The 26,690-nt window shown below is 38.8% G+C and overlaps 1 protein-coding gene and 1 non-coding gene across 2 annotated transcripts in view; one reads left to right on the forward strand and one right to left on the reverse strand.

Moving 5' to 3' along the window:
• The window catches only part of Cdkal1 (CDK5 regulatory subunit associated protein 1 like 1), a 732,899-nt gene that overhangs the window by 120,618 nt on the left and 585,591 nt on the right, over positions 1–26,690 (reverse strand). The window lies entirely within an intron of this gene.
• On the forward strand, positions 23,940–24,044 carry LOC111812293. Its single transcript, XR_002817831.1, has one exon. It is a non-coding gene; the product is annotated as a U6 spliceosomal RNA (small nuclear RNA).

A 26,690-nucleotide genomic window follows, 5' to 3' on the forward strand; every position in this document is an offset into this window, starting at 1 on the left:
AATACAGGCATATGGAGAGAGAGAAAGGAATTTTACTGAATTTAAAAAAAAAATGGCTCAATGACTGGAACACATGATACAAGAAATGTAGTGGGGCTGGGGAGATAGCTCAGTAGTCTAAGCACCTTCCCGGCAAGTACAAGAATCCAGGTTCAATCCCTGGTACTACAAACCATGCTGATGCTGGAATCCTGGGTGCACTGTGCAGCCCTGAAATTGGGCATGGCAGCACAGGTCTATAATCCCAGCACTGGGGAGGCTGAGCCAGAAGGATCATGATGAGTACAAGCTGTATAGTGAGATCCTGTAACAAATAAATAATTAAAATGTAATGATAAATGATCAAACATCTACTTGAGGAAGAAGAATAGTACTAATGGTAGAGCCCCACGTGAAACCAGGGCAAGCTGTGAAGGCTGGCTAGATGTGAGAAATAACTCAGAGGTTGGGCAGACAGTGTTTACTGGCTGATTAGATAGGATGGGGGGCAGGAGCAGAGGAAGATTCCAAGACTTGGGGCTCAGTTAAGGAAGGGGAAAGAAGAGCCTTTCTTTAATCCAAGAATCTACACTGAGAAGCAGGTATAGGTACTGGGAGGGAGGGACAGGGAATGCAGATTTGAATATTATAAATTTGAGAAGGCTGAGAGACATCTAGAGAGACAACAAAGAAGAAATTAGATGTAAAGATGGTGCTCAGAAGGGAGATGGGCACCACAGATTCCTGAGCATGGTGGTATAAGTTAGAGCAGGTCAGGAAAGACAGCAAGCAGGTAGTAAACAGATAAAGGGAGGAGAGAAGATGAAGGCAGAAAACTTGAGGCTAAAATGCTGGCAAATAACCACTCTCTGACCTTGGGCTAGGTATCTTCTTTGAACTCCAGGTAAGAAAGGGAAGTGTATTAGGCCTGTGATTCTCACCCTCACTGAAGGTTAGAATAATGGGGGAACCTCTGAAATACACCAGTGCTCCTGGCCCTCAGTGTGTCTGATTTTACTTGTCTTGTGGAACAGTGCTCAGGGGTTTCCAATGTGTGGCTAAGGTTGAGAATCAGTACCCAATGTGATTGATCCCTAAGGTGTCTTTCAACTATCAACCTCTATGCTGATCAGTTCCCTGCAGTCTTTCAGCTCTTGCCATTCTATGTTCTGAATTCTGTCAGATACTTTCATTGTTAACCTCTGTGTTATTATACCTGCCTTATTTCTTGACCTCTTCTTTTACTTAAAAAGGGACTCTATGTGTAGGAATTCCTCTGAGGCATACTGAGGATTTGGCTATGGAACAGGATTCTGCTATATGTCTAGTTCCCTACTTGGTAACTTCTGAAAAATAAATGGAAAACCAATTAAATAGATTCAAGACTTATAATTTCTAAAATAACCTTGGAAAGAAAGTTACAATAATTAGTCTTCTATTCACAAAGGTGGTGGTGGTGGGGTTACGGCACAGTGTAGGACCTGAACAAGGCTACAAATGCAAACAGGGAAACCTGCCATCATGCAGCGCTATCCGCTAAAAAAAAGATGGAAGGAGTCTTACTTCTCCTATGAACCATACCCTAGTTTCTAGAGGCATGGCAGGCACAAGGAGACTTAACTCATTAACAGCTGTTCCTAAATGAGTAGCCCTTAAAAGCAACAGGATAGAAATTGCTTTCAGAATAAGCCAAAATCCCTGCAAAGCAAAAGGATGAAGTCAAAGGGCACCTAATACCATATACCACACAGCAGTTCATCCAAATGTCCTTTGTATAGTTAACTTTTGGGTGCTCAAAAGTAGCAGGCAGGAACACAAGTTGCTATAAATGTCAATTCAGTATCACTAATCTCCATCCTGCCATTCAGACTAACCACAAAGAAAGTAAGTTTTACCTCTTATCTAGAGTATTAGAATAATGTTTTTTTTCCTGGACTACTTTGGCCTAATCTTCACACTCTAAATCAAGGGCTGGCAAATATGTTCTGTGGGCCAAAAACTAATTTTAACTCATAATTCTGCATACTCTGTGATTTGTTTTTATACTTTTAAATGACTGGGAGAAAAAAAAATCAAAAGAACTAGTACATTTGTGACAGGTAAAAAGATATGAAATCCAAATTCATACATACAGTTTTATTGAGATAGCCACTCTCATTTCTCACACAGAGTCTACCCCTTTGTGCTCAAAGAGCTGAGTAGCTGCCACAGATGCTACATGGCTTGTAAAGCTGAAACCACTTAGCATCTGGGTCCTTTCTAGACTTTGTCAGTTTTGGCTCACAATCATTACTTTGCAACCCTGCCTGTATATTGTAATAAACTGGGGATTGAAATAATACTGATGTCTGAGTCTGATTTAATTTATATGGGGTACAAGCTGGGAGTTGATTTTTAAAAATATCTCCCTAGCTGAAACTAGCTTGAAGCAAAGGTTTAGAATCATTGCTTAATCCATTGTTTTCCTGGGGCCAGAATGACTTTTCAAGTGTGTGGTCACCTAATGCCACTCTTTTTTAGAAAGTTCAAGAGCCAAAGAATCAAGCTTCAAATACTGCATTAAAACTTCTCCCACTCCTGACCATACCTCTAAAGACAATGTTTTGCTCCTGACAGATCTTGCATCTTCCTGACCATGGACTTTGCAGAAGTCATTCCCTCTGCCAAGAATGTCGCTGCTACCATCTTGGAAGGCTGCTCCTTCCATTCTTGATTGTCCAAAACAGAAATAATTTTCTACGCCACACTCTCTTATAAACCTCTTACTGACATTCACTGTGCAAATTGTTCACTGAAGAGAGAATCAGGGTCCTGCCCTCTGGTTAGCATGCTGTCCTTTTCTAACACTATGAAAGTGCCATACAAATGGACGATGTCAAATAACGCTGCCCTTTCCTTTAATGCCACCAGTTTGGATTTACCTTCACTAAGCCTTCTAATTCCTCAAACTACTCAACAGCAATCCCTGCAAGACTTCAGTGTTATTATACAACACTACAATCAATTTATTGTAAGTAACCTTAACTTCTCCACCCTTGTGTCCTTTATTTCTCCTAGAGACTGCCTCCCCATAGAGATCCAGTAGCTTGGTCCTAAGTATCTGGGACTATGGCCATTTTAGTATTGCCTGGCACTCTTCCCTGTGTAGATTCCCAGCTGATATTCCTATCCCTGTGAAGAGTCACCCAACCACAATGGCCATCTTCCTGCTCACCAGGTATATCTAAAATCTGCTCTTGGAGCTTGTTATGGTTTGTGTCTAGTTGTCCCACCCAAAGCCTCATGCAATCATTGGGGCAGCTTCTGAAGCTTGTGATTAATTCATGATCCACTGCTAGGATTATGGGTGTGAATGCTACGCCTGCCCTGGGGTGGAGAGCCTGAATACAATCTGGAGAAGGGAGAGGCTTGATAGCTGTGCAGCTGCTGCTCCCCTTTTTGCTCTTTGCTGTCTTCTACCTCCAGGAACTGCTACCTTCTGCCATGTGCCACTCTGCCTTAGAGCCAGCCAAATATGGACTGAAACCTCCACAAACTGTGAGCTAAATAAACCTTTTCTTCCTTAATTTTGGGTGTTTGGTATTTTGTCCCAGCAACAAGAGAAAAGTAACTGAGACAAAGCTCTAAACCACAGGTAAAAATTCACTCATTCATCACATGCCCATCATGTGCCAGGTACTGTATCACTGAGACAAAGCAAGTGGACTATAAACTAATTGGGAGGAATAAACAAGTATTATACTTAGCCAGTAACCAGGCACACAGTAAGTACTGAGACATTTGCTGAATGAATCTAAAACTTCTCAATATTAACATTTGGTATTAATACCATTCACCAAGCAGCTGTACCAATGAATGACCTGTTTGTGATTCTTAGGCAGATGAGTAAATCAAGTAAAATTTTTATGTTGGATAGAATTATTACTTTTACAACTACAAATGGTACTTCAAGATGACAACTGCAACTACTCTAGCATTTGAAATGTATTTCTCATAAAATTTTGCCTAGAATCAATTGACATTTGATGCACAAGTTTTTTTTAAAGGATGTTTGCACTCTCATAAAACTTGCTCCTTTCTTCAAGGACATTTTATGTATAAGACAGGAGAATGACAGCAAAACACTATGCTCTTTTAAGTAGAAAAAATGTTAGGAGAGATAAAACCAATAGCTTTATCTTGATTTACCCTTACTTTAAAAAAAATAAGAAAATAAAACAACCAATAATAGTATAGGATACAGTAGGACAAATGATTTTCTCTTTTTCTTTTTTTTGGTGGTACCGGGGATTGAACTCGGACCTTGTGCTTGCCAGGAAAGTGCTTATTCTACTGAGCTATCTCCCCAGCCCAGCACAAATGATTTGCTCCTCCTGTTTCCGATATTGACAACCTTGGAGCACAAGAACAACTATTATGCCCGTGAAGGTCTTCCCTGCCTATTTTGTTACACTGAAACTAAACTCTTTGATAAAGCAAATAAAATAGGGTTTAATTCAATTCCCACCCAAGTTCTTGCCCAATAATTTTAGTACCAATTGAACATCTCTAATCTGAAAATCTGACATTTTCGAGCTTTCAGGATTTTACCTTTTCAATTTAAATTTTCAACCAGTAAAGTCTACATAAATATTCCAAAATCCAAACTCTGAAAACTGAATTTCTTGTCCAAAGCATTTCAGATAAGGGCAACAATATCTATAAATTGATTTATGGATGCAAACATTACTTATACATGAATAGTTTCCTTGCCATTTCTAAAATTTAAAACATTCCTTTAACATAAGACAACATATCTGTTCTCCCAATATTTCAGAAAGATCAGCAACTACCCTGTTAGAACCCTAAAGCCTGTGCCACCCTCACAGTACAGCAGACACTGTGGGACAATAAATGTGCTGCAACACACAGTTCTCCTTTTTAAATCTTACATATTTTTTGAAATTATGGAGTGTAGGTCAAGTGGTTTTATCTTTTCCCACTTCCTTAATAATACTGATAGTTGCAAATTATGTTAGTATGGAATTTTGTTGTTGTTGCTGCTGTTTTTGTACCTGAAAGCGAACTCAGGACCTTGTGCTTGCCAGGCAGGCACTGCACCACTTTCAGATAAAGGCAACAATATTTATAGATTAATTTATAGATGCAAACATTACCCATGCATGAAGTTTCATCACTATTTCTAAAATTTTAAACATTTCTTTAACATATGACAACATATCTGTTTTCCCAGTGATATTTCAGAACGATCAGGGCTATAACACTGGCTGGACTATTTCCAATTAAGCAAGAAGTGAAGTGAAGGCAGTTAAGTTAGAGATGTATGTATAAAAGAGTAACATTTTGCAACTGGACAAAAATCATGCAGTGTGGGTTTTGCTAATTAGCAACGTTGGATGTTACAGATTTCCATAGTATTTTTATTTTTTTTAAATTTATTTATTTATTTTGTATGTGTGTGGCCAGTTCAGCCCACCAGGGGGCGGGGCTGGCCGGCATGTGGTGCTGGGGATTGAACCGTGGTCCCTGTGCTTTTGCTTAGCTTAGCTTGTTCTAAGTAGGTGCTTTAGACCACTGAGCCATCTCACCAGCCCTCCATAGTATTTTTAAATATTTATTTTCTTTTTATTTAGAGAGCAATAACAATGTACCTTTACTGAATCTAACTCTCCCCAAAGTTGAGCTTGGGAGCCTGATACAATGAACAGAATCTGGATCTGCACAACTATTAACACTCCGAACCTTACACCAGCCTCCAGAGGCTAATCCACATAGCACCCAAGGGGGGATGTCGAAAAACAATAGAGAAACTAAATTTCTCTGACCTGCAGATAAGCTGCTAGACAGTTCTAAAAACTGATCAAAAACAATGCCTCTCCCTTGTGACCCCAAATAAACCCTGGTGTCACCCCATTTGAAGAGAAGCTTGAAAACTGTTCTCTGCCAGTTATTGCTGCATCTCTAGATAAGCCCACAACTCATTTTTATTATGATTCCACGATTGGGACTTGGAAGGTCAGACATGACAATGTAGGTTTGACAACTCTCCTACTTTCTACATCTAATTTAGCACCCACTGTAAAAGAAAATCATTTCTATGAGCAATGCAGCTATCACTGATATCTCCTGCTGCCCCATCACATCAATAAGAGGAGTCTAAAATTCATTTCAGGGATGGCTGGGCTTTTTGACCTACTTTCTCCTCAAGTACTATATCAAAAAATAGGCTTATTTTGTTCTATATATTAAACATACATATTTTCTTTTTTTTAAGCTTTGGCCTTTATGACAAAGGGAGCTTTGATAACCAGCAGACAATTTAATATACAGCTCAATCTTCTCTGTTCTCTTGTCTTTGTGTCAAATCAGAAAGCAGTCCAATCTTCTTGTATGTTGCAGAGCAAGGTTGCTACAGAGATAGCCAGGGGATGAAAATGTCTCAGGCTGGCCCTTTGCCACAGGCAGGATGGGTACAAGTACACATGTGGGGTGGGATGGGACTGTGGCGGCCTAGGGGCTGAGAAATCAGCAAAGGCAGAGCAGGAGTAAAGCAGCTGAGCTTTTTCCTGTGCCCATCCATGCCCTCTAACAAGTCTAGCTGCATGCAGTCCTCGTTCTTTACTCATTTCTCAAAAATCAGCCCATTTTTTCGGAAGCAAGGAAAAAGATACCCAGACAAGGTAGGCTGCTGTACTAAATGTCAGGAATAGCCATTCTTAGTGTTGCATGGACAGGCACGAAGTGACACTTAGCCAAGCCCTTGTCATGGCACCTACCTGGGAGCTGGGCACTTCTATCTGGCATCCTTCTACAGTCAAGATGCCTTTGAGACCACCAGGCACTGCCTCAAGGCCCCGGCACAGGCACTCTGCTCAGTACGGGCTCAGCCCTCACACCTCTGCCCCGCTTTCCAGTGCTGCCTCTTCTGTCTGTGCTCCCCTCTTCAGAGAGTAGCTTTGGTTGGGCATGGTGACACAAGCCTGTAATCCCAGCACTCAGGAGGCTGAGGCAGGAGGATCACTGTGAGTTTGAGGCCAGCCAGGGCTATAAAGTGAGTTCAAGGCCAGCGTGAACTGCATAGTGAAACCCTCTCAAAAACAAAACACAACAGAGAGGAGCTCTGGAGTGAGAGGATCTCATTCCTTACTGTTGTGTGCAGTGTACCCTTTCTGCTTCTTCACTGGAAGGCAGTTGTAAAGTTTTTCTCTTTAAAAAGCCAATTGGCTTAACACACATACATACTAGGATACAAAATGACAAGAGAATCTTAGAAAAGCTCATTATTTAAGATGATTTTAAAGGGATTGTGCTTTAAGTGAAGATAATGTCAAAGTCAAAAACACTTCTTGATCTTTACACAGGACTGCAAGTATTCATAACAACTTTCCCCCTTCCTTCCTTCCTTCCTTCCTTTTTTTTTGTTGAGACAGGGTCTTGCTGTGTACCTCAGGCTGGATGTGAACTCATTATATAGCCCAGGCTGGCCTCAACTCATGCCAATACTGCCTTAGCCTCTTGAGAGCAGGGATAACAGGCATGTGCCATCACACCTGGCCTGTAACTACTTTTTAAGGATAAGCATCCACTGCTTCACTGAACGATGTATGACGCTTCCACTTGCATTTCATAGGCAAGTTAATTCTCTTTCCTTTATCTAGTCTCCAGGGTTACTGGATTAGAACCACTGATCATTAGCTCCTTTGTCTACTTTGTCACTTCTGTGCAATGGCAGAAGTTCTTCACCAGTCTGTTAGTAGTAGAGGGAAGGGGTTGGAGTAGCACATATGTAGAATCTCGGTACAGTACTTTAGGAGGCTGAAACAAGAGGATCACAAGTTCAAGCATGGTCTAAATATTCAGCTTTTTGACTGCTTTGAAAAAAAAAAAGAAAGAAAAGAGCCAGGGACATTGGCCAGTTGAAAGCCCTGTGTTCAACAGTACTTGAAAAAAATGTAGAGGGAAGTGATGTATGCTTCGTGCTTGTTTTCCTTATGCAACCCCAGCACCCCCCCAGTTTGCTCTACTCACACGCACTGCACTAGTTCATCTCCCCACAGCCCAGTGAGATTCCTGAGGCTAGGCAATCTGCAACTGAGCTGGCATCACACTGCTGTGGTGAGGACCTCCTGGAGGTACCACAGTGGCGGGAGCATATCCCAGAGGCAGAGATTACATTGTAGACACAGAGCCACATGCAGAGAGGGGCCAGTCTTGTGACCTCCTACTACATCCAATTTTTAAGATATTTTTCAGTGCTGGGGATTGAACCCAGGGCCTCGTACACACTAGGCTGGTGTCTTACTGAGCTAGATCCCCAGCCCCTAGGACCTACCTCTTAAGGTCTCACCCACCTCAACATTGTCATACAAACCCTCAGGGGATACACTCTCTACCTGTTACCAATCCACAGCAGCATTTGAATTGGGCTGGAGAATGTGCCTTGATGTAGTCTCGTGTATGTTGGTTGGTTTTAGCAACTCTGCCCTCCCTGAAGCATTTATTTAGTCAACTGCTTTCTCTTGTTTTGTTTTTTTTCAAAATCAGTTTACATTATCAACTTAGATTGAGTGAAAGGGGAAAAGAGATTGTTTCTCTAAAATACAGATCATTTAGAAATAGCCAGGGATATGTTAGGGAAGAAGTTGGAACAAAGGAAATTTTTTAAAAGAAAAAAAAGCAGAGTCCACATAACCTCAATTGAAACAAAGAACTCTGTAGGTTTGTCACAATAGTTGGAGACAGCTCTTCAGTGCATTTAGCGGTTGTCATAGTAAATGACTTGCAAGTGGCTCTTCTGGAATAGTGTGGTTTTGAGGAATTCCTGGAAGAGTTCTTAACTGCTTCAGGGCCTCTCTTTCATGACCTCATGGCTTCATTTTATTAGGGTTTGACACAAGTTACTTAATTCTGAGAAAAACAGATTTTCACAGCATGCATACAGTCTGAGAGTTTACCAGCTCAGCACAATTTTCTAGTTTTTCTGCTTCTTTAACAGTAACTACCTATAATTCTTCCATTCTTTTGATATTTTCCTTTGTATGCCCTTAGTGTTAGTCTTGATTTCTCAGGACTAGATACCATCCAGACTTCCCACTATGGAAGATCAGAACTCTGATTGGTTCCCTGACTCATTCGATATACTTATGTATGTCCCACATCCTCTTCCTGTATACTCATATCATATACATGCCATTTAGAATTCAGCTATGTATCTACTGTGATTACACTTTCTCTCCTTTGTATCTTATTTTCCCCTTAATTTAAAGAAACATTCTCTTCTACTTCTCTAAACTGCCTCTCAAGTTAAGGCTGTAGTATTCATCTAGTCCTTTAAAAATTTATTTTAAAATAAAATGAAGGTATATAACATATTAGGAGATATATAGATGGAATTATTAATGCAGTGAAGAACACATTCATCATGCCTTATAATTACCCCCTCCCCATGGTGTGTGTCTATGTATGAGAAGGGCAGCTAAAATCTATCAATTAGCAAAAATCCCAGATATCAAAACTGTGTCTCTTTGGGGTACATAGAATTTCCAGATTTGTTGGTCCTATTTATGTGCAACTTTTTAATTCTTTACTTTTACTGCCCAGTGTTCTCTCATCTCTGGCATCACTGTGCTATACTCTGGCATCACTTATCATCTCTGTGCATTTGCCTTTTACTGTTTATATTTAAGATTCCACATAAAAGTCAGATCAATGATTCTGTGTCTGGCTTTTTGCACTCATAATATTCACAAGGTTTACTCATGTTGTGATGCATGGCAGGATCTCCTTTCTTAATATCTGAATACTTGTCTGCCATGCCCGCCATGCCGCTGGGGTGCACTGAGACAGTAAATGAGACTGGGCGTGGCAGTGTGTACCTGTAATCCCAGCACTTGGGAGGCTGAAAACAGAAGGATCACTACAAGTCTGATCTGTGTAGTGAGATCCTGTAGACCCTGTACTAAATACATTAAAAAGATCTGAGGGGCCAGGGAGATGGCTCAGGGGAATAAGCACTTCTCTGGCAAGCGCAAAGGCCTGAGTTCAATCCTCGGTTCCGCAAAAAAAAAAAAAAAAAAAAGATTTGAATACTACACACACACACCCACACACACACACATTATGCACTAATATTTTTAAAAAACTATTTGCTGTATACAGACACTTGGGTTGATCTTATATCTTGGCTGCTGCAAATAATGCTGCAATGGACAAGGAGTGAAGTTATCTTTACAACCAAATGATTTTACTTTCCAGGAGTGTATAGTATTCAGGACAGGAATTGCTGGATCACACAGCAGCTCTATTTTTAAATTCTTCAATAAATTCCATATTGATTTCCATGATGCTGATACCAATTTAATTTCCACTAACAGTGTAAAATGATGCCTTTTTTTCAATATACTGTCAGCAAACCTGTTATCCAGTGTTTTAAAAGATTTTTTAAAAATTATTTTTATTTATTTAGTACAGTCTTGCTATGCAGCTCAGACTCATAGTAATCTTCCTGTCTCAGCCTCCGCACTGTTGGGATTACCGGTGTGTGCCACCATACCCAGTTTTAGAGGCAGGGAAGGTGTGGCTGGGATTCTATGCCTGGTATGGGATGTGGTACCAGCGATAGAATCTGGTCCTTGAACTTGCCAGGAAGGCACTGAGAGAGCTATCTTCCCAGCCCTCTACAGTATTTTGTTTGTTGTTTTTCTTTCTGTATTTTTAGTAAGGGTCTATAGAGTCTAAGGTGTCTTACTACATAGACTGGCCTCTTAGTGATCTGCCTGTGCTCAGCCTCCCAAGAGCTGGGATTGCAGGCACCTGCCACTACACACAGTTCCAGTCACCAACCTAGTGTGCCCTGGGGAGCAGGGCCAGCACAGCACACTGGGGATTGAACCCAGCTGCTGCATCTGCCTAAGCAGGCACTTGAATCTGCTGAGCTATGTGGCTGGCTCTCTATAGTGTTTTTAATTACAGCCATTTTCACAGGTGAGGTGATACTGCATGGTGGTCCTGACTTGCACTTGTCTAATGATTAATAACAGTTTTCTCTATATGTTGACCCTTTCTGTATCTTTTATGATGAAAGAACCATTTAGGTTTATGCTATGGTTTGTATCTTAAATGTCCCCCAAAAGCTCAGCTATAGGTTTCATTCCTAGTGCAGTGTTTGGAAGTAAGCTCTTTGAGGCATGATTGATCACGAGGGCTCTTACCTTACAAATGAATTAATCCAGTTATGAATGTATAACTTAACATCCTTCCGGGAGGATGTAGGAATGTTAGGATATAGGGATGTGGTAGAAAGAAGTAGGTCACTGGAGTCCTGCCCTTGAAAGGTATGTTTCATCTCAGGCACATCCTTGCTGCCTTTGCCTGGTGGCCAATACAAGATGTGCAGCTTTGTCCTCTGTAGCTCAGGCCACCAAAGTTTCTGTATAGACTCAGGCACACAGCAACTGAGCCAGCAAACCAGGGATGGAATATCTGAAACTGTAAACCATAATAAAACTCAACCTTTAAGTTGATTTCGCTGAGGGATTGTTATAGTGATAGAACTGTAACACTGGCTGTTTGTTTTTCTGTTACTGAGTTGTATGAATTCTACATCTTAGATCTTAATCCTTTATGAGATACATGATTTACAATTTTTTCTTCTCATTCTGTTGATGGCCCTTTAATTTTGTTCATTGTCTCCTTCGTTGTACAGGTTTTAGATCACCCAGTACAAACTGATTTTGCTTTGATAGCCTGAGCTTCTTGTGTGCTATCCCAAAAATCACTGCCAAGTTGTATGGCAATAACAATAAGCTTGTCTTCTGGATGGTTAACAACCTAAGTTTGCGGACCAAAATTAGAGAAAAAGGAGGGCTACAAGGAAAGCCAACATTTGGCCCTAACCTTCTAAGGTCAATTAAGACTCAGGACATATGAGAACTTGTACTATAACATTATGTAACTCAGTAGCGTCCCAAATTTTCTGATCAAGGAGATTATGGGGCCAAAGAGGAAAGTGATCGATGCTGTAGAGTGTGCCTAAGGAGAGTCACATGGAGAGAGAACATTCTCGCAGGCTTTCACAGAAAGCACATTGGTCAAGCAATGGCCGTGACTCACCCACATGGCTGACACTGACAAAGGTTCTACAATCTGAGGTACAGGATCTCAGGATAAATCCTGAGGAGATTTCACTGACCTTATCAGACCCAAAAGCTACAACTCTTGTTGCATAGGTCCTGCTTTACCTTGGTTTTAACCATCCAGCAGAAAAGTATAAAAATGAAGTGTAAGAAGTAAAGCCATGCTGTTATGTTGAGCTGTAGGGGACTCAGGTCAACAATTTCTGACATTGCCAGTGAAGTGGAAGACCCAATACTATTACGGGCTACTGGACTCTTTAAAATATTTTGCTGAGTTTACACACCTATAATATTCAAATAACGGAATTTAACAAAAAAAGGGAATACAGATGAATGTCCGTTTTGTATGGTGTGTATTCAAAGTGGTTAGGATAGATATATAGTTACATTCTCTTAATGAACAGAGTGATTTGTTCTAATGGTGTTTGTAAATAGGATATCATGTCTGCATCTTGTACAGCAATTAATCACTAAGAAGAATGTATGCAATGTGTTAATTATTGAAACTGTCCTACCAATTTTATTTGAAAAAAAAAAAATACTTCCAAGGCAAATGAATGTCAGGAGGTTTCTCACCTATGATTTTTGTTTTTAAAAACAGGCGTTTAAGGTGGTACACATAGGTATCTGGGTCTTTGGGGTTGTTCTGGAGGTATGACATAAAATAAAAGTCTAATTTTATTCTTTTCCATGCAAAAATTCTATTTTTCTAGAAACATTTAGTGGACCATATATGTTTGGATTTATTTCTGCATTCTTCATTTTTCATTTTTGCATTCTTTTGGCCCACATATACATGTTTATGCCAGCATCACATTTTTTTATTACAATGTTTTTATTATAACTGCTTTGGCTATTGAGGGTCTTTTGTGCTATCACATAAGTTTTAATAACTTACCAGTCAGGGAGCCAGGGAGGTAGCTCAGCTGCTTAAGTGCCTGCCTGGCAAGCACAAGGTCCTGAGCTTGATCCCCAGTACAAAAGAGGAGAAAAGAGAGGAGAAGAGAAGAGAAGAGAAGAGAGGAGAAGAGAAGAGAAGAGAAGAGAAATCTTACCAGTGAGGATGACCAAAATTTCATTTTTTTTCATTAATTCTATAAGATACTAAAACTGAAAATATAAAAGCTATAATTTTATCGAATTTATTCAATACAAAAAATGAATGGCTCTAACGACATCTGCCCAAGGACTAACTAGGACAGTCAGTACGTAAACAAATGCACTCCCCAACAGATTCTTCAGGTAAACTGTTAAGTGGCTAAGAGTGGCTTTTCTACTTCTGTGGAATTGAAAATTGGAAGATTATTTTGACTTTATATCTTATCATCTTAATCTTCTGGGTAGAAGGTAATTTCATTAATACTAATTTTCCTGATTTATGAACACTGGCTATCTTTTGTCCTTTCCATCACTGTTTTTTATAGTTTTCAATGTGTAAATATTTTCCCCCCTGGTTCAATTATTCCTGTTTCATTTTTTGATGTTATCATATATGAGATTTTTTAAATTGATTTCTTCTTTTGGTAAGCCATTATCTGTATTTTGCACTTGACCTCGTACTTTGCAACATCAATGAATGCATGTGTTAGTTCTCAACAGTATTTTTTAGACTCTTGGCTATTTTCTACATACAGGGTCACGTCATCTGCAAGTAACGGTAATTCTGCTTCTTCCTTTCATTCCTGTATGCTGTTATTTTTCTTCCCTTTTTGCTCTTACTCATCAGTGCAATACTGAGTAAAAGTGGCAAGAGTGAGCAACCTACATTTGCAGGTTTCCCCATTAATCTTGATGTTAGTTGAGTTTTTATTCATAAATGGACTTTATTACATGGAAGAACTTTCTTTCTATTCTTAAATCCTTTCTAAGGATATTCTTTTCAACCCTTGCCAGGAAGGGAAGGCATGACTGATAGTATTCTAGCTGTTGAACAAAGATAGCAAACAGTTTCCAATATTGATTGAATTTCCCTTAACCTCAGCAATGCTTGCTGTCTTTGAGACTACAGATATTCTATTTTTCTCTCAAAGAACAAGCCTCCAGTTTTGACATAGAAAGGAATGTTATCTGAAAGCTGAGTGACTTTCAGCTTTCAGGTAAAAAAAGAGAAATTATTAAAAACAATATTTATTTATTTGGCTCATACTCATAGTGATCCTCTGTCTTAGCCTCCCCAACACTGGGATTATAGGCATGTGGCACCATACCCAGTTTTGGTGGCTGGCTGGGCATAGGGCCAGCAGGCCATATGGTACCAGGGATGGAACCCGGGTCCTTGTGCTTATCAGGCAAGCACTTAAGACTGCTGAGTTATCTTCTCAGCCCGGAGGAGAATACTACTTAGTTTTTAAACAATCTTTCTTATTTGAGTGACCTCTTCTGTCTCATTTTCCCTTCTAAATGTGTCAGCCAATTCCTTTCTCATTTGTGTAATCTGTTATACAATCATCTCTTATCATCAGTGGAGTATTGATTCTAGAACTGAGGACACTAAATCTATGTTTGGAAAAGTTCCTTATTAAAAAAATGGTCTAGTATTTGCATAGAACTTACACATATTCTTTGGTATACTTTAGCTCATCTATAGATTACATATGATACCCAGTACAATGTAAGTGCTGCATAAATATTTGACATGTATTATTTTGCAAATAATGACAAAAAAATAAGTCTGGATATGTTAGCACACATTCATTACCCCCCTTGAATTTAGATCTATGGTTGGTTCAATCCTCAGAGAAGCAACCTATGGATATAGATGGCCTAATGTATAACAAAAATGTTCTTAGTTCGAGAGAGTGTTCTTAGTTTGGAGAATGGCTTTTTCCTACTGCCATGTTGGTACTTAAGGATATTCATGCCAGTCAAATAAATTACTGTTTATCTGCTTTTCAGCTATCATAATTTTGTAGCTATCACTCCTTTAATTCTCTTTGTGTTTGTGGGCTAACAATAAAATTCTCTGCAGTATAGCTTGGCAGGATTCATGAATGCAATTAAGACTTCTCTTCATGTTTCTCTCCGAATCTGAAACCAGATTTATGCCTTGAAGAATTTTTAGTATACTTTAAAAGAAAAAGTTAGGTCCTTAGTTTATCCATACCTATATAGAATTTTTGAATGTCTTTTAAAAAACAGTATCAAGAACAAAATAAATGATAATCTAACATTATATATTATGGATAGACTAAAGAAGAAGTTAGGGATGAAACTGAAAATTCTGTTCTATGTATACTTTATCTATATATATATATCCTTTTCAATTCTTTGTTCCACAGACTGCAGAAAGCAAGTAATGCCATAACCCGAAAGGTCAGTCTTCATCAGCAAAGGGCATTAGACCTCTGGCATCATATTTTTGTACTTGATTCTAGAACCAAGTAGTGCTTACATGGGGAATTCTCACTCTACTTCTTTATATTAGTTTTTTTCCTAAAATATCAAGTTCAAAGCACTAAAAAGTAATTTGAGATGATGCTTTGTGATTTCACAGATAATAAAAGGTTAGTGGAAAATCCTTTTTACTCTGACAGTGTGTGTAGTTGATCCTAAGTTCTATCTATGTAGATATGGTGAGTCTCTCTCACAGTATTTCAGGAGAAACACTTCACTCATACATAACCTATGAACTTTTTCTTTTAATTTTTATTTATTTATTTATTTATGTGTGTGTGTGTGTGTGTGTGTGTGGCCACTCAGTCCACCAGGGGGGCGGGGCTGGCTGGCATGTGGTGCTGGGGGATTGAACCGCAGTCCCTGTGCTTTGCTAAGCTTGTTCTAAGTAGGTGCTTTAGACCACTGAGCCATCTCACCAGCCCCGAACTTTTTCTTTAAAATTAAAGATTTGTCATCTAGAAAATTTACTTACCTTCTTCTAACTGGCATATGTTTTTGAACTACATATTTTTCTGAGGAGGAAAAGTTCTATACATATCACCTGCCAAGTAAATAAACAAGCTTCTCTGATGAAATAAATTTTGGCTTAGAGCTTTAGTTTCCCCTCTCTGTCACTGTACACTAAATTCAAACTTTCTTATTTTTAAAAATATAGGCTAAGGATGAAAAACTGTTACAAGCAATTCAAAGGCTTAAAACTAAAATGAAAAACAGCAGAGTATGTATCTGTGGCAGTTGAAATGATCATAAAATTCAAAATGAAAACTAAACCACATAAGGCCTTACTTTTCTTCTATGATCTCTTTGTATACTTGAGATTAAAGTCCTTTACTAAAATAAACAAACAAACAAAACAAATAGCACAGCGAAGAAACCTGTCAATAACCATGATCCCAGCAATTGGGAGGCTGAGATAGCAGGATTGCCATGAGTTTCAGGTCAGCCTGGGCTACACAGTGCATTCAAGACCAGCCTGAACTGCATAGTGAGACCTCATTTCAAACAACAACAACAATAACAAATTTAATATTATGAATTTGGTGAAAAGCATATCCTATAACTACAGATGTGATACTCTATGGATAAGAGATTATTTTTATTTAGCTCAGCAGGGCATATAACCAACTGCCTGAACTGAGGCACATGCCATGAAACAACTGGCCAAAAATCTTGAAAAATTCATATACCATTAAAGATAAAGTATAGGAACTATGTAGAGGAGGCCATAACAATATGACAATTAAATGCAAGATAGGATCCTGGACTGATTCCAGTGTTTAGAGAAATATCACTACAGACAGTGCTGTGAGCCTTGACAAAACTAAAATATAAACTGTAGCTTAAAGTACAGCGTCAATCTTAAATTTCCTGAATTTGATAATATTATGGGTAAAACAAATGCCTTCTTCTTAGGAAAGACATGCTAATTATTAACAGGCAGGTAAAGCAATGTGGTATCTGCAACATGTTTGAAAGTGTTCAAAGGATAATACCTATGACTATGTCTAACAGGTTCTCTGCAGAAAGAAAGAGACAACAAAGGCAGTAAAGGGATAAAAGCTGAGGAATCTTGGCAAAGGGTACACTGGAGGTCTGGTTTTGTGCTGCACTCAAAGTCTAAAATGATTTTGTTTAGTTTAAAAAAGTCCGAGGCCAATTTGTTCATATAAAATCTTGTCCTAACAAGACTCTCTGAAAATAACATTGTTTTGGTCAAAATGTTCTAAACTATGACTTTCAGAAATGAGTATTTTATTGTTTATAACACTGAAGAACAACAAGTTAGAAAGGCTAGAGTCTCAATCTTTTCACCAAATAGTAACGGAACCTACAGCAAGTTTACTTAGCTTCTGTGCACCTAGGAAACTGGTGTGAAAGCAGACATGCTAGACAGCATAAAAAGTATTGCTCAAAACCAACATAAGAAAAAGCATATGAGAAGTCTGGGCTACATTTGTTTCATTCAGTACACAGTAACATTCAAACACTGGGAGTTTTTCCCCTCAGGCTCTCTAATTCCTTCTCTTATATGGCATTTCTCTGAAAGTACATTATTCATCATAGGCAGCAAAAATAAAAATCAACACTTTCAGATGGGAAAGATCAAGAAATCTCAGATGGGAAAGAATTAGTAGAATACATTTAGAAATCTATTGTTTATTAAGAATGTTTGTCTACTTGTATTTGGTTAGTTTGTTCTTAATCATGAAACAAACATAATTATTGCAAGAGACAAGAATTAGAAATGAGTCTCAGGTTAGATTACCAAAGTCATTACATTGACCTGAATACACACTTAACATTACCTCTAAAGCTTGGAACTGTTACACTTACAAGTTTGTTGGGCATGATAAATATGGAGTTATTAATAAACCATAGTTACCACAGGAAAATAAAAGAAAAAAATAAGACAGAGTACTGTGAGCTTCTTTAGAAGTTAGCCTAAAAATTCTATTCATTTCCAAAGGTAAGGTAATAAAAGTGATCCAAATTGAATATTACAATTCTAGTAAGTCAAGTTCATATAAAAGGCATAAAAGAATTATGTAGATTCTTGTGATTTTTTTTGAAACATAAAACAAGGTATGTAATTATCACTGGAAAAAAAGTTAAGACTGAAATATAATAAAGGTGACTTTTTGAAAGATAGAATTTATATTCTCTATATTCAATATAAACTCACTCAATCTTTTTAACACTAATACTCAATACCACTCAACATCTGAGAGAAAAAATATAACTTAAAACTACATATCTTCTTCCTATTCTTTTGGTAATTACCAATTCATAAAAGAGGAAAGATACAAATAAATGCTAAAAGGGAAGAAAAAATAAGCAAGAAATAATTGTATTTCTTCTATAGATTTTGTTTGTGTTAAATAATTCAGAGGGTCATCACTGAGGTATAGTTAACTCTTCATTATCCTGGATTATTGTAGAAAAGTTAAAATGCTGATCTCAAAACCAAGCTTGGATCCTCAAGTATAGCCACCCCTGACTTCTTCCTCCAATGGATTACAATTATCAGAGGAGGTGTATGATTTTAGAATCAACAAAAATCTCTAGTTTATTTTTCCACCTAATTGTTTTTACCATCACTAAGAAAAACTAATCCATGCTGGTATGGTAGTGCACACTGTAATCCCAGCTCTTGGGAGGCTAAAGCAACAGGATTCTTGTGAGTGTGAGTCCAACCTGGGCTACTAAGCCTGAACTGTATATCAAGACCCTGGCTCTTTTTAAAGAAGACAAAACAAACAAACAAAAAACCAAACCAAAACAAACAAACAAACAAACAAACAAACAAAAAAACCCAAAAAACAAAAACCAGAACAAAACAAAACGAGAACAACCTAGTATGGGTGTCCACTAAATTTAGTCTATACTTGCACAACCTCTCCAGTCCTCTGGGTCTGACAACTCCAAGTTGGTTTCCATGATAATGGAACTCAGTTCATCAGGTTAACATCAAGACTTAACAAACCACATGGGGCAGTGTTCTGCAGCAAGGAGGTAACAGACAGGGTACCAAGCACAGAAAATCAAGGTGGGAGGGGGGCAGTGAGAGGGCAGAGGAAAGGCTAGGATTCTGAAAGGACAACATGGAGAATGGACTTAAAAGAGATCAGTGTGGACAGTCTCATTCCGTGTCACCTCTCTGCACAAGGGTGTCTCCCTGGCACCTCACGTAGTCCTGAGGGAGAGAGGTACTGCAGTCATCAGTCTCCGCCCCAGAGAGTACATCTTCTTAGACACAGCACTATCTTTGCATGAAATTTTGATGGACACATGGCTACAATCTGCTGCTGGCAGACCACATTTGTGCAGTTTCTAGCAGTTCAGGTAAGATAATGGACAACCAAAGGGCCTGACAACCAGCAAGGCAAGGAGCCACTGTTGCAGGGAATGTTCCCTCTTTACAGATGAGGGTAATACTCATGACACTAATACTCATGACTACCCAAAAGAGAAGGAAATTTATGCCCATTAAATGTCCTCCACTTCCTTTCTGCTCAGGTCTCTTTCTATCCCACAAAGACACCCTTCACTCATTCCTCACAGTTCACAGCACCTTAGCCTTTAGAACTCAACTTCAGAGCATTTGTCAGTTGAGTATATATTGAACTCCTGCAGCACTGGGAGAGAGAGATAGGAAGACTGGCTGGAAAACTAGAGACACTTAGCAAAGACCAAGTTTGAGGCCAGCCTGGGCAATGCAGCAAGATTCTTTCTCTCAATGCAAAGGACTGGGGTATAACTTAATGGTACAGTCCTTGCTTGGCATGCACAAGGCCTTCAGTTCAATTTCTAGCAGCAAAGTCAGGCAAACCAACTCACTCTCTTGAAGTTCTGCAGGCAGGAGATCTCAAACAGGTTGTATGGGTGAGATTGAGGGTTCTGGCAGAACTGTGTTCCATTCGGATGCTCCAGAGAGCATCTGTTTGCCTTTTCCAGCTTCTAGAGGTGGTATGCATGCTTCAGATCATGACATAACATACCAAGGCCCTGTCCTTAGGTCTCCTGTCTCCTATTTGGCCCTCTTTCTTCCTTTGCTGAGGATTGTGGTGATTACATTGAGTGTAACCAGGTAACTCACAGTAATCTCCCCATTTCCAGAGTTTAATAAACATAACTGCAATGACCCTACTGGGTATATATTCCAAAGGAGAAGAAATCAGTATGTCTAAGAGACATCTACACTCCCATGTTTACTGCACACTACTGCATTGGCTGTGATATGGAATAAATCTAGGTGTCTATTGTGAAATAAATGGATAAAGAAAAACATGGTATTATACAGTGGATTATTAGTCATAAAAAAAGGATGAAATCCTGTTATCAGAGCAACAGGGACAGATCTGGAGGACACTAGCTTCTTTTTTATATATATATATTTTAGGATAGGGTCTACAGGGTCTCACTGCACAGATCGGATTCGTAGTAACTCTATTTATAGCCTCCAAAGTGATGGAATTACAGGCACAGGTCACCATGCCCAGTTTCAAACACCATCTCAGCATGCCTTGGGGTGGGGCTGGCATGGCAGGCCTGGAAATCGAACTTCTGGCCTCTGCATTTGCCTAAGCAGGCATTTTAATCCACTGAGCTATTTGGCCAGCCCACCAGCTTCTAAAATAAATCAGGCATAGAAAGGAAAATGTTAACAGTCCTCACTTAAAGTGGCATATGATTTGAAATTACTTTTACCAAAGTTGAGAGTAGAAGAGTGTTAACAGAAGTCTGGGCATGGTGGAGCAGAGAAAGGATGCTATGGTGCAATGTCAACTGTTGGTCAACTTGTTACACCCAGTTGGACTGAACCAGCATGGTGCTGGGTGTGGGAGGCCCACTTGAGGATCATTGCCAGCAGCGTAAGAGGCAGAACTAGAGAAGCTGTTGAGGGACTGTTAGGGATGCTGTTTGGAGAAGCTGTTGTAAGCTGCTGGTCCTTTTGGGCTGTTCTGCTGGGGGACCTTGTCATGCTGGCTTTCCTGGTGAACTTAGTTGTTCTTATCAGAGGAGCTCAGGACCTCACTGTTGCTGAGAATGCCTACAGCTGACCTTGAGGGAGCTCTGGACCTCACCTTGAGAACTGCTTGTTGGCTCTGGAGCAGAAGATGGTGCACAGCTCAGTCTCCAGAGAAGCTTGGCACATGGGCTTTCCTGATGGGAACTCAGCTTTCCTCATCGCCGGAGGAGCTCAGGACCTCTCTATTGCCAAGGATGGCTGTGGTACTTTGGGGGAGCTCTGGTGCTTACTTTTAGCATTCCTTGCTTCCTGGCTCCAGTGTAGATCCCTCAACCTGCTAGCACGGATCCTTTATCCTGCTGGTATAGACTTTCTAGCTTCCACCACTAACCTTTGGTCCTTCCCTGTGCAGATCCCTGAAGCAGGCCTGCATGAGACTTTGTTGTGGGCTCTAGGCCTCCAGTAGGACTTTGTAGGAGGCGCTATTATAGGCTTTAGGTTTTCAGGTGGATTCATGGAGGATATGAGTTGTAATCTTTGGTCTTTAGTGTGTGGTCAGATTTCCTGCACTGTCTGTATAGGATTCTTTGGGTGATTCATTATAAAATAATCTTATGAAATGCACCCTATATTGTATTGTCCTCCTTACAAAAACCTGAAATCAGGACAGCTGGTTAACAGGACAGGAGGAATAACTTCTAATGCTCTATAACACAGTAGGACAACTGCGGCTGATAGTAATTTATATTTCAAAATAGCTAGTGGAGAAGACTTTGAATGTTCCCATCACAAGGAAATGATAAGTATTTGAGGTGAAAATATACCAATTATCCTGATCTCATCAATATACTGTACACATGTATTGAAATATCACCTCATACCCCATAAATATACATAATTATTATATACTAAGCAATGTCTATAGTTTTTAAAAAATGAAAAAATGTTATCTGCAAAGTGCTTTTTATGTGAAAGGTAATACAGACATGTTTTAGAATTAGGATGTGAACATTGTTCAGAACCTACCACTCTGCCTGGTACAGCCAGTCCCATTGCTGCCATTTGCACATAAGTAGCTAATTTAATAATTGTTTCAGTGTTCCTGGCTCACAACCAGGGACAACTGATTAAGTTAGTAGACATAAAACCACTGGATTCATAATAAGTAGACAGTGAAATAAAGGGAAATGGAGGTAACAGAAAGAAAACACCTGGATCTTCCCATGTACAGTGTATGCCAGTAGATGGCAAGACAGAAAAGCTGAGGGCTTATTAGGTATTTCAAGAAGCCTTGGAGATAAGTTCAGTTCTTCACTTGTGAAATGAATATTACTTGCATGAAAACCCCGACAAGGTAGGGGATTCTAATCTAGCTCACATTCTCATCTGTTTCCATGGGGCCATCATGAAAAGCTCTGCTACTTGATCTGCTGAAATGCAGATGCGACATGACCAGTTAAAATCTCTATCAAAGTGTACATAAAAAGAGAAGTGTTGCATCCAGAGAAGAGTTTAAAGAGCAACTAGAAGGGATCAAATATGACAAGCTCAGGAGTCCATCAAGTTAAATAAAAGGGACCTCCAGAAACAGGCTCCCTAGAATAATGCTATCTTGATAATTCGTTTAGAATAAAATATACTTTGCAGTGTAGAGTAAAAATTCTTTGTGAGATATTTTTCTTCCTCTCCCTCCAAAGAAAAATCATTTATTTTGAAAATCTGAGACTACAAGGCATCAGGATTCCTTTCATTAAGGCAACTTGATGTTCTTTAAAATACTAAGATATTAAACTTTAGGATCATACTCAGAAATGAAGTTTTCAAAACATTTAGGGACACAAACATTATGTCATATGTTGTGTGTGTGTGTGTGTGTGTGTGTGTGTGTGTGTGTGTGTGTTACTGGGGTTGAACACAATGACTTTGCATTGGGCTACATCCCTGTCCTTTAAAAAATTTTTATTTATTTATTTTTTTTTAAAGAAATTAGGGATTCACTAAGTTACCTACATTGGGCTTGAACTTGTTATCTTCCTGTCTCAGCTTCCTAAGTGCTGGGATTAATGGCACATTCTTTATTCCACATCTAATCCAAATAGTCACTTTGCTTTGGTTTAAAGACCTAGAGCGTAACTGTATTCATAAGCAAATCTAACATGGCAATGTCAGCACAGCAGTCTCTACCTTGGTGATGTCCTTCAGTGGGCTCAGAACAATGATGTGCCCTCTGGGTTCAGGCAGGAAGTATATGTACATGGTGGCCTCCCAAAATTTGCGGTAAGCAGACTATGATCCTTTTATATTGGCATGCATGTAGAGACATTACTTTTACTCTGGGGTCCCAAGACATAAGTCGAGCAAGTGAAGGATTCAATACCACCAGTTTGACTTGCAAACCCAACCCAATAGACACTATTGCTATATGAGGATTTTTTTCCAAGTGCTTCTTATAATAAAGATAAAAAGAATAGATATTTCATCTCAGCTTTATTACTTTTCATAAACATTTTCTAAAAAGTATGGAATTGATAGATAAGCACCAAAAGATGTTTTAAACTTAAGTGACCCTTTAAACACAGACTAGCTCAGCAAGGATTTAAAATATTATTGGAATTACTTAAGATGAATGAAAATTAATGTACGAAAAATTAGTGCAAGAGAAAAAAATTTGACCTTGCACTCAAGAGTCTAAGGTCTCCTTTCATTTATTTACTTTAGGTCATTTCATTATTAAATCCTATATACAGTGGACCCCTGAGTTATGACCAAGGTATTAACATTTAACTGATGAAACTAGTCTTGAGTTTAGAGAGCTGAATGCTGGCCACTCAAGCAGTTGTACTCAAAGGCTCACAATGCCAGAAAAGCTTAAGTAAATGCACATAGCCATCAGTCTGAGCCTACATTTTTGACATTCTTATAGAAGGGAACTCTCCTTCTAAACGACAGCCACCTTTCACGCTCGCTTTGGCAACACATACACTAAAACTGGAATGACATAAAGAAGATCAGCATGGCCCCTGTGTAAGAATAGCATGCAAATTTGTGAGGCATTCCATAGTAAAACAAACAAACAAACAAGCAAGCAAGCAAACTACCTTCTACTTCATCCTCTCTTCTTACAAGCCAAAGATATCAACTTGCACGGTGAGTACAGTTTGAAATTATTGTTTCTGATAAATAAGGCATATTTTATAACTTTTGGGAAATACACTATGAAGATTATTGGTGCTTATGATAAATCACATACATTATGCAACCCTTTTTATTATGAAAAAGTTAAGGCATTCTTGGGAGGTCTGAAACACATGGGTATTTCCACAGTCTTGACTTAACCTACTTGAGTTACAACCAGCCCTCATGAATGCATTAAGTTCCTAAGTCAAGGATCTACTGTGCATAAATAATATTATCAAAAAGCTAAGAAAAATAAGATTTAGGTTATCTTGATCATGCAAATATAATGCCTAATTTATTTTCATTATAAACTTAAGAATGTTGTATTCTTTTTCAGTATGCAAGGATTTATCTCTTTCTTGCCTTACACAAATGTAAGATCTGACTGACTAGTTCTTTATCCATTTAATGATTTACATAATCAAGAAATATATACAATTTAGTTCATTTATCAGAGCTCTTCTAAATACTGAAATTTATATTAATGTTAGTACTTACATGAAAATAAGTTACACAGAAAAGGAAAAGTACATTGCAATTTTGTTTTATGACACTTATGAGAGAATAACATGTTTTGAGACTTGTTTTCAGCAGAAATAAAATGCAATCAAGAAAACAGTATATCTTCACTAAAAGTCATTCTAAAAGAATAGAAAAACATTACTTAAAAGAAACTGGTATTTTTGTCTTTGAAAAATACATTAGATTCTACTGTCACTGCTGGTTTTTCTTTTCAAGGAAATGAGAAATAAACCAGATAAGAAATAGTACTTATCTAGTTTGCAATAGTGTTGTATTTTGAGAATGTGAGTTGTATAAACACTTTGATAAACTAGCTGAGACCAGTAATGTAAACAGCTATCACTTCTTGGTGACTTTAGGAGGAGCACAGAAGATTCAATGTATATCAGATATCTTTTCTTGGACTGCAGATCTCTCAGGTTGCATTATTAATGTTTAATTATTTTATTTATTTATCTGAACTTTCTAGTAACAAAATTCCATCAAAGGTTTTAAACTAGAAGATAATTCCAGAAATGCAGAGAGGAATGTTGTGGATGGGATGATAACCCCTTAAAAATTATACTGAAGTTCTAATCCCCAGTACTCAAAATATGACCTTATTTAGATACAGGGCTATGGCAGACATAAGTTAAAATGAGGAGTAAGGTGTTGGTCCTTGGAAGAAGACAGCCATGTGAAGACACAGACACATAGGACACCTGTGACAGTGAAGGCAGAGGCTAGAGTTAGGCAACTGCATGCTAAGGACACCAAAGGCTGCCAGCAAATCTCCAGGACCAGGGAGAAGGTGAGGAATGATTCCTCTTACAGGTACCTCTAACCTTCAGAAGTCTGAGAAAATAATTAGCTTGTTCTAAATCCCTTACTCTGTGGTATACTGTTATACCAACTCTACAAAACTAATACAAAGAGGTTTAATGAAGAGATAGCTGGGTGAGAAAGGGAAAAAATGTAGGAGAATCAAAGTATTGCCTCTTGAGAATAGAGCAGTGGAACTGAGAATGAAAAAATAAACAGCTTCACAAGAAAGGCTATGACACTGTGGGAGCTACGGCTACTGTATCAGACAAGAGTACAGTGGAAAATTGGTAACTCTTCTAACATGTGGTAAATAATAATAAATGAGTCTGCTCTTAGAAAATGACAAAACAAGCCACAGACTGTGAAAAAAAATTCAAAACACATATCTAATACAGAAGTGTTATTCAAAATGTATGAAGAACTCTTAAAACTCAACAACAAAAAACCTTCAGCATTGTCAAAAAATAGGCCAAAGAACTGGACACCTTACCAAAGAAAATACATGCAGAAAATAGGTACAGGAAAAGATGCTTAACAGCATCTGTTATTAGAGAAATGTAAATTGAAACTACAATAAGCTGGAGATAGACCTCGGTGGTAGAGCTGGTACTTAGCATGCACCAGACGCTGAGTTAGATTATGATAGCAGTGTGTACACACACACGCATGCGCACATACACACTAAAAAACAAAATGAAACAAAAAGGAAACTACTGATGATTTGTAAGGAAATGACTGTTACCCTGTATTACAATGACCAGACTCCAAAACACTTAACACTGAATGCTGAAAAGGAAGTAAAGTAACAGCAACTCTCATTCATTGCTAGTAGGGATATAAAATGGTACAGCTACTTTGGAAGATAGTGTAACACTTTCTTACAAAACTAATGTTATGAATTGTGTCTAATATCCTACCAAAGCCTCAGCCAGGAGATGACCCGGGGCCCGCGGGATCCTGAAGAGACCCAGAACGCAGACCCGGTGAGTTGAGTGAGACAACCAAGCCCGCGGATCCTGAATAGACCCAGAGCCCAGGTCCAACATGTGAGTGAGACCACCCAGGGCCCACGGATCTTCATTCGACCCAGAGTGCAGGCCCAGCGAGGAACCTTTCAGCAGAACTCCCTGCAAAGAGACTAGAGGCAAGATCCACCCAGCTGATTCAGGAGCAGAACATCTTGCCAGAGAGACACAAAGGGTTCAACT

The sequence above is a fragment of the Octodon degus genome, unplaced genomic scaffold, assembly GCF_000260255.1.
Source record: "Octodon degus isolate 3935 unplaced genomic scaffold, OctDeg1.0 scaffold00119, whole genome shotgun sequence".
In the NCBI taxonomy this organism is placed as follows: domain Eukaryota; kingdom Metazoa; phylum Chordata; class Mammalia; order Rodentia; family Octodontidae; genus Octodon; species Octodon degus.